This window comes from Lagenorhynchus albirostris, chromosome 7, assembly GCF_949774975.1.
Source record: "Lagenorhynchus albirostris chromosome 7, mLagAlb1.1, whole genome shotgun sequence".
NCBI lineage: Eukaryota > Metazoa > Chordata > Mammalia > Artiodactyla > Delphinidae > Lagenorhynchus > Lagenorhynchus albirostris.
Genome location: NC_083101.1, coordinates 87,478,056 through 87,484,055, shown reverse-complemented (window position 1 = coordinate 87,484,055; position 6,000 = coordinate 87,478,056).

Genomic DNA, 6,000 nt, shown 5'->3' with positions numbered 1-6,000 from the left:
CTCTCCCGTCGCGGAGCACAGGCTCCGGACGCGCAGGCTCAGCGGCCATGGCTCACGGGCCCAGCCGCTCCGCGGCACGCGGGATCTTCCCGGACCGGAGCACGAACCCGTGTCCCCTGCATCGGCAGGCGGACTCTCACCCACTGCGCCACCAGGGAAGCCGGAAGTTGTTCCATTTTTGGCCTTAGTACCAGTGGAGGCTTGCTCCTAGATGGGTATAGATAAGCCTGGGGAAATTTTTACATCTGCTACCTGGTGGGAAGGTATCATCCTCCAGCCAGTGTGGTCAACTATCTGCAGCTAGAGGGAGAAAGAGGGAGAGGGAAAGGAAGGGGAGGAGAGGGGAGGGGAAGGGGAGGAAAAGGGAGGGAAAAGGAAGGGAAGGGAGAGACAATGGGACAGGATACCTTGGCTTCACTGCCTCATCCTCTTCACTCAAAGATCAGAACAGAGATGTGTCTCGTCATTGTGTCACAGTACCCAACCTTGTTCTTCAAATTCTGCTTACCTGAAGCGTGATGTTAAGTCTATGGAAAGGTGGGACGGCAGCATGAGATGCTCTGTGGGCCCACTCTCCGGTGAGACGAGAGAAAGTAGAAAAAACTATAAAAACCGTTTAAGGTCTCTGGAAATTGTCCTAAGGGCAATTAGAGATTAGAGATATGTTTCATTTAGGTCTATGCAGTGTTAAAATGTTTTCTGAGTTTGTTGCTTTATATTGCTCTGTCATTTAAATAAAATTTTTTATAAAAATTGAGAAATTTCACATTAGAAACTAGATTTCTAGCATCAGTTGAAAGAAATCACAACCTGCCAACTGGGCCAGAATTTCCACAGGACAACACTCAGCTGGCACTGAGGTCGAGGGGGCACTTTTAATTTTGCCATGTTCTCCACCATTCTCCGTGTCGCCAGTGTGCTCGTAGTGTTGTTTCCTTCAAACAGAGTTGAGAGGATAGGAGGAAAATGATAGCTGAATCAAGAGAGCCAACGTTTGTTACTTGTTTGTGGAAATAGAAATTATACCTACTCTGTGCCTGTGTTGAAAGAATATTAAGGTGTCTGGCCTACTTCCTTAATTTGTGTTACTTCTCTGCCTTGACTGTAGGCATTTGAGTTTTTGATTCCAGTTCTAGAGGCCTAGTTCTCAAACTGTTTTATCTCCATACTATGTAGAGTTGCTAGACATGTATGGCAAGGAAAATTTTTTGGTACCATTTATTGAACTCTAAAAATAATGTGTTTACAGCCAACATGTTGGTGGTTGTCAAGGTGGTGGGGTGGGGGTGGGTGAAATGGGGTCAAAAGGTATAAAAACATCCAGTTATAAAATAAATAAGTTATGGAGATGTAATGCACAGCATGGTGATTATAGTTAATAATACTGCACTGCACATTTGAAAGTTGCTAAGAGACTAGATCTCACCATAAGAAAAAATTTTTTGAAAATTTTGTAACTTATGTATGGTGGTAGATTATTTTGCAATGTGTACAAATACTGAATCATTATGTTGTGTACCTGAAACTAATATAATGTTATATGTCAATTATACCTCAATAAAAAAAATCAAACATTAAAAAAATTTGCTGATGTAAGTATACTTATGGTGGCTTTCCAGCTTATACAGTCATTTTTAAAATATAAAAAGTGTAATAAAAATTTTAAAAGATAAAAAAAGTATTTAAAAGCTTTACATTGAAGTTAGTGTTTATTGCTATAATAACATAACACATTCAGTTGCATTTCTTCAGTGGGAAGAAAACAGCTAACAGACTGGAAAAAATAACAGGTCTCCACATTGAATAATTTAATTTTCAAATACATTGAGGTACTCTTGTGAATAGTGAAATACGAATTTATTTTAAGTCTTTTCTGAATTCATAGTCAGATATTGACAGGTAATTTCTCAATCTATTAAGTGGAGTTGAATACATTTTTTGATGTTGAAAAGTAAAGGTACGGGAATTCCCTGGCGGTCCAGTGGTTAGGACTCTGTGCTTCCACTGCAAGGGGCACGGGTTCCATTCCTAGTTGGGGAACTAAGATCCGGCCCAGCACAGAAAAAAAAAAAAAAAAAAAAAAGCGCAAAGGTGGGAACTTTGGTTTAAAATCAAGCACACAAGTGAACTACTACATACTTCCATTTCTGGTAATATGGAAAGCTAAGTTATCCACCCTTTAAAAAAAAATGTAAGATAAAATTTGTTTAAACTGAGGTACAATTTACATTCAATAAATTACACAGACCTTAAGTGTACTGTACATGAGTTTTGATAAAGTTGTACTCCCATGAACACACATATCAAAATATAGAACATCCTCATCACCATGGAAAAGTTCCTTATGACCTCTACCAAGAAACCAGTGTTCTGATTTATTTTACTGAAGATTAGGTTTGCCTCTAAATGGCATCATATAGTATGTACATGTGGTGGGTAACTTCTGAAATGGATCACAATGCCTGCCTCTTATATTCACTTCCTTGTATAATCTCCTCCCTTTGAATGTGGGCTGCACCTAGAATGTGAGCTAGCTTCTCATGTGTAGAATACAGCAAAAGTAACGGGTGGTTCATTCTAAGATTAGGTTACAAGAGAGTGTGGCTTCTCTCTTTATCTCTCTGACTCTTCTCATTTGCTTGATCTGATGAAGCAAGCTGCCCACATGTCAAGGAACAGTTGTGTGTGTGTGTGTGTGTGTCTGTGTGTGTGTGTGTGTGTGTGTGTGTGTGTGTGTGTGGCGGGGATGGAATTAATCTGGCAACAAACATGTGAGTGAGCTTGGAATGCATCTTTCCTAGCTGAGCCTTGATTTAGCCACTGGGAAGATCGGGAAAGTTTTAATAAAAGTGCTATCATCTAACCGGTTCTTCAAGTTTTGGTGGACTTTAATTCATATTAATGATTTTTAGTTACAAAAGTAATACATGTTCATTGTGGATATTTTAAAAATATAGAAAAGCACAAAGATGCAAGTTTAAAAAAAAACGAGCTCATAAATCTCACCACCTCAGTATAAAAACACTATTAACATTTTGGTGCACATTCTTATAAACATTTTTCTTCTAATCATCACATCTAAAAGAACAATTGGGACCATGCTGTTTAGTCATCTGCATTTTTAAAATTAATTAATATTTATTTATTTAACATCTTTATTGGAGTACAATTGCTCTACAATGTTGTGTTAGTTGCTGCTGTATAACAAAGTGAATCAGCTATACATATACATATATCCCCATATCCCCTCCCTCTTGCTCCTCCCTCCCACCCTCCCTATCCTACCCCCCCATCCCACCCCTCTAGGTGGTCACAAAGCACAGAGATGATCTCCTTGTGCTATGTGGCTGCTTCCCATTAGCTAGCTATTTTACATTTGGTAGTGTATATATGTCAGTGCTACTCTCTCACTTCATCCCAGCGTACCCTTCCCCCTCCCCGTCCTCAAGTCCATTCTGTACATCTGAGTCTTTATTCCTGTCCTGACCCTAGGTTCATCAGAACCTTTTTTTTTTTTTTAGATTCCATATATATGTGTTAGCATATGGTATTTGTTTTTCTCTTTCTGACTTACTTCACTCTGTAGGACAGACTCTAGGTCCATCCACCTCACTACAAATAACTCAGTTTCGTTTCTTTTTATGGCTGAGTAATATGCCATTGTATATATGTGCCACATCTTCTTCATCCACTCATCTGTTGATGGACACTTAGGTTGCTTCCATGTCCTGGCTATTGTAAATAGTGCTGCAATGAACATTGTGATATATGTCTCTTTTTGAATTATGGTTTTCTCAGGGTATATGCCCAGTAGTGGGATTGCTGGGTCATATGGTAGTTCTATTTTTATTTTTTTAAGGAACCTCCATACTGTTCTCCATAGTGACTGTATCAATTTACATTCCCACCAACAGTGCAGGAGGGTTCTTTTTTCTCCATACCCTATCCAACATTTATTGGTAGATATTTTGATGATGGCCATTCTGACCGGTGTGAGGTGATATCTCATTGTAGTTTTGATTTGCATCTCTCTAACGATTAGTGATGTTGAGCATCCTTTCATGTGTTTGTTGGCAATCTGTATATCTTCTTTGGAGAAATGTCTATTTAGGTCTTCTGTCCATTTTTGGATTGGTTTGTTTGTTTTTTGATATTGAGCTGCATGAGCTGCTTGTAAATTTTGGAGATTAATCCCTTGTCAGTTGCTTCATTTGCAAATATTTTCTCCCATTCTGAGGGTTGTCTTTTCGTCTTGTTTATGGTTTCCTTTGCTGTGCAAAAGCTTTTAAGTTTCATTAGATCCCACTGGTTTATTTTTGGGTTTTTTTCCATTTCTCTAGGAGGTGGGTCTAAAAGGATCTTACTGTGAATTACGTCATCGAGTGTTCTTCCTTTGTTTTCCTCTAAGAGTTTGATAGCCTTACATTTAGGTCTTTTACCACTTTGAGTTTATTTTTCTGTATGGTGTTAGGAAGTGTTCTAATTTCATTCTTTTACATGTAGCTGTCCAGTTTTCCCAGCACCACTTATTGAAGAGGCTGTCTTTTCTGCATTGTATATTCTTGCCTCCTTTATCAAAAATAAGGTGACCATATGTGTGTGGGTTTATCTCTGGGATTTCTATCCTGTTGCATTGATCTGTATTTCTGTTTTTGTGCCAGTACCATACCATCTTGATTACTGTAGCTTTGTAGTATAGTCTGAACTCAGGGAGCCTGATGCCTCCAGCTCCGTTTTTCTTTCTCAAGATTGCTTTGGCTATTTGGGGTCTTTTGTGTTTCCATACAAATTATGAAATTTTTTGTTCTAGTTCTGTGAAAAATCCCATTGGTAGTTTGATTGCATTGAATCTGTAGATTGCTTTGGGTAGTATGGTCAATGTTGATTCTTCCAGTCCAAGAACATGGTATATGTCTCCATCTGTTTGTATCATTTTTTAATTTCTTTTACCAGGGTCTTATAGTTTTCTGCATACAGGTCTTTTGTCTCCTTAGGTAGGTTTACTCCTATGTGTTTTATTCTTTTTGTTGCAATGGTAAATGGGAGTGTTTCCTTAATTTTGCTGTCAGATTTTTTACTGTTAGTGTGTAGGAATGCAAGAGATTTCTGTGCATTAATTTTGTATCCTGCTACTTTACCAAATTCATTGATTAGCTCTGGTAGTTTTCTGGTAGCATCTTTAGGATTCTCTATGTATAGTATCATATCATCTGCAAACAGGGACAGCTGTACTTCTTCTTTTCTGATTTGGATTCCTTTTATTTCTTTTTCTTCTCTGATTGCCATGGCTAAAACTGCCAAAACTATGTTGAATAATAGTGGTGAGAGTGGGTAAACTTTTCTTTTTCCTGGTCTTAGAGGAAATGCTTTCGGTTTTTCACCATTGAGAATGATGTTGACTGTGGGTTTGTCATATATGGCTTTTATTATGCTGAGGTAGTTTCCCTCTATGCACATTTCCTGGAGAGTTCTTATCATAAATGGGTGTTGAAGTTTGTTGAAAGCTTTTTCTGCATCTGTTGAGATCATCATATGGTTTTTATCCTTCAGTTTGTTAAGATGATGTATCCCATTGATTGTTTTGCATATATTGAGGAATCCTTGCATTCCTGGGACAAACCCAAATTGATCGTCGTGTATGATCCTTTTAATGTCCTGTTGGATTCTGTTTGCTAGTATTTTGTTGAGGATTGTTGCATCTATGTTCATCAGTGATATTGGCCTGTACTTTTCTTTTTTTATGACATCTTTGTGTGGTTTTGGTATTGGGTGATGGTGGCCTCATAGAATGAGTTTGGGAGTGTTCCTCCCTCTGCTATATTTTGGAAGAGTTTGAGAAGAAGAGGTGTTAGCTCTCCTCTAAACGTTTGATAGAATTCACCTGTGAAGCCATCCAGTCCTGGGCTTTTGTTGTTGGAAGATTTTTAATCACAGTTTCAATTTCAGTGCTTGTGATTGGTCTGTTTATATTTTCTATTTCTTCCTGCTTCAGTCTTGGAA